Source organism: Triticum dicoccoides, chromosome 5B (genome assembly GCF_002162155.2).
Source record: "Triticum dicoccoides isolate Atlit2015 ecotype Zavitan chromosome 5B, WEW_v2.0, whole genome shotgun sequence".
Lineage (NCBI taxonomy): Eukaryota > Viridiplantae > Streptophyta > Magnoliopsida > Poales > Poaceae > Triticum > Triticum dicoccoides.
The window spans coordinates 510,541,262-510,544,917 of NC_041389.1; positions in this window are offsets into that span (position 1 = coordinate 510,541,262).

Here is a 3,656-nt window from a genome sequence, read left to right on the forward strand (position 1 = left end):
CAAGGTGATTTTCTTATTTGCCGATCTCGATTGTGGCTTTTCATCTAAGTATGTGGTGATGAATAATGCAAAAATTTATTAGCTTCAATGCCATGCTATACATAGTGGTTTAAATAACCTGTGTTTCTTATACTGGAAAGTAATTCAGAATTTGTTTCTATTTCAATTAGAGCCCTGATGCAGACAAGGATTGTGTGGTTGTACATGTCACTCGCTTTGAGGCGGATGACCTGAATATACGCACTGGGAAAACAGAGCTCTTAGGCTGTTGGATCATGGAAGCAATTTGCGATTATACCAATGAAGAGTTGTATTCCAGCCTGACTGTTGTCAGGCGTGTTGTCCAGGGTGTACTTAAGCACAAGAAGTTCAAAGCTACTCTTTCGTTTGTGAGGCATACTGTTCTTGTCAAGCTTACGCAGAAAGATGACGTGGCATGCCTCCACAAACAAGTTTATCAGTGGCAAGGCCACAAGGTTGTCTTCATGAAGGTTCACAGGATTGAGCTGCTGCGGGACGTCCTCGATGATGTTCATGGCAAGGTCCGTCTTGTGTCCAGCCCAAATTAGATCGAGGCATGAAATAGTTGCCCCAGCTAGTGTTTAATAGTAGTTTGGATTGTGTCTAATTATCCGAACCTTGCCTGCTATCGAGCTCTCTGGGGCTAGTACTCTATTTGAATCCGTCTATGGGAACTGCGGCTACTTTTGTGTGCCCGTGAATCATGTGAGAACCATCATAATTGTTGCCAAAAAAGATGCGTGCTCACTAGTTTTTTCATGAATATGGCATGGTAAGACATAAGTTGTCACGGTTTATCATACGAGCAGTGCGTGTTTTGATGAAATAGAGCACTCGTTCGAGAACTGTGCGCTGACGTATACATAAGTACTTGTAAACACTATTGGTGCTACCCCACTTGTAAGCAGTTGTGCAAAACACGGCACATTGGCTCACCTCGCTTCAACACTAGGCTATCGACTAGCTAACAATCAACAATCTGCTGTCTGACATATAAGCAACTATGTATCTTGTTACAGTGGTTCATGCAGTTAACTGAGGCCACAATGTAAATTCCAATCGTTCACACGCTAGTCCAGCGCTCATGTGGAACACTCACATTAAACTCGTCTTCATAAAAAACTTGAAAAGCATAAGTTAAGCAATTTTATACATCTCAATGATTCATACAACATAACAAACATATACTAGTTCACAACAAAAGACAAAGTTGTGAGAAGGTTTACAAATCAGGAAAAAACAAGCAAGGCTTCTATGAGCAAAGGGCCTCCCGGCAGGCTTAAATTTCCTGGAGTTCACTCTGGTTTTTTCTTGTTGCCACCATCCAGGGTTAGGTTCTCTCATTCTAGAATAACCAATTATAATTGTGGTCTCAACTGGAATGCTGAACTGAACCATGCAATGTACTGACCAGGTGAAATTCTTGTGCATTCCACTAAATTTAATCATCGCTATTTGCAGAAATAAGCAGACCACAATGCCTCTTGTCGGCGCACCTGTCCAAAAAACCACCGTGCAGCCGTGCCAGCTAGTCCTCGGTCCATGGATGAACTGGTAGAAAGTGCATTCCGGACTAGGATGCAGTTGTTTTCGCTCGTCCCTACACTGCAATCAGGAAGTAAAACATACGAATCAACTTCTTTTAGATTGTGTTGGTCATTCTACCTAGTAACTACCAATGTAGGAATACCTGGAAGACGGGTGGTTAGACGATGGTAACGAGGGATAGCCATCTCATTTTGCGCAGTTCTACCAAAACTGAGGTGTGTGCTTTTGATTGCGCGGATAGAAATGATACGGAGACAGACATCCCGAAACGATATGGAGACAGACATCCCTATTTGCGCAAATACTAAATACGGTTATTTAAACAGTGACATATATTTGTAGTGGCGTATGATTAACAACAACATATATCTATTGTGTTATAATTGGCACTAGATTGACAGTATGAAGTGTCCTTAAGTAAGTAGCATCACATCACATCAACACTACCACTAGATTAACATGCAGAACAATAGCATTAGTATTACTGTCATGAGAGTAGCACATGGTTAGTAAATGTGCAATCGAATTTGTGCAGCTCCACTAGGATGAAGCAATGTTAGCGGTGTGAGATTTAAGTGTATTTGCAAAAACACAATTCATGGGAAATAAAGCAAGACGGAAGCACTTCATAAAATGGTGGTGGCATTGCTTCAATTTATCGATGGCACTAGACCATTACTTATAGTGACATTAGGTGGCATTACTTAATGCTTCATGTGATTTTACATTAACGGTAGCGATATGGGCGTAGGGACAGCAGGGGCATAAAGTGGTGAGGCAGATGTGGCTGCCGAGAGCGGCAAACACTCAGTTAGCATGTCTGCATTTGTCCCATTTTTATCTCCTCGGCGACATTTTCCTATGTGAGCACATGAAATCTAGACCTGCTCATTCTCATTTGCGTTGTCCCCCAACACCTGTTACCTTCTTTCCTTTTTCAACCAAGAGATAGGTCCACTTCCCCCCACCCTTCACCATACACCATGCTTTCTTCGTCTTTTCAACCAAGAGACCAATTGGGTAGCCAGTATCTACTACTTTCCCCCGTTTCCTCTTAGAACCAAGTCGTAGATTCATGCTACAACTTTACCACTTTCTTCCCTGTTTGAACCAACTCTTAGAGTCGACTGTATGAACTAGCTTTACCTCTAATAATAGTAAAAGTCTAGGTGGCTTAGGAACAACAGACGGAAGTAGAAAAAGATCCGCAAGGGAGCTGGGGCAGTAGAGCAAGGCAGGTTTCGAAGGAATATATACCTGAGGGTCGTCGGCATGTGGGAAAGACGGCATCGGGAGGCCGCATCTTGGCCACAATAACGCAGGGAGGAAGAAGGGGTCGGAGGCCCTCCCGAGCCGGCGCTCTCTCGGAGAGAACGGCACGGCCGCCGATCGGGACACGGGGGCAGTCGTTGGTCTCCTCCCTTGCCGCTGACGATAGCGTGAACGATGCACCTACACCCCTGCCCCGGTTGAGGTTGTCCGGCCGGATTTGTGACCAGCCGTGAGCTGAGAGAGAGAGAGAGAGAGAGTGTGTGGCCACCTATGTCTTGCTTAGATCTGGAGAGCATGAGAGAGTGAACGAGAGGAACCCTAGTAAAGCAAGCGCTAAGGCTCCTGCTTATATATATAGTGGAGTGATTTTGTTGTACCAGCTTCAAAAAAATGCGCTCCTACATGTACCCCCGAGTGGGTGTGAGATAACTAGTGCGTGCGTGCACCGCTTCTCTTTGTGAGAGTACAATATACTATGCCCAAAGAACGTTTGCCACAAGAGTAATAGTATAAGTGTGTGACATGTGAGCTAAAATAAAATGTGCGGGACGTCTTTTGTTTTTTAGAAATTCTGAGGGTAGGGTGTGAAGAGCACATATGTGCGTGATGTCTACCTGCAGATAGACGGTGGGTGCGAGAGGACTCAGGAGAGTCATGACTCGTGAGGGTGCGTGTCTGTGAGAGAGAGGTTGGCACATATCAATGCAATGCATGTGTCCGTAAATCATTATCCGACAAACGTTTTCCACAAGCCTTTTCCTGATGAACGCCGTAAGAACCGCTAGATCGGCATCCGACAGTGTCAGTTTTGCTAT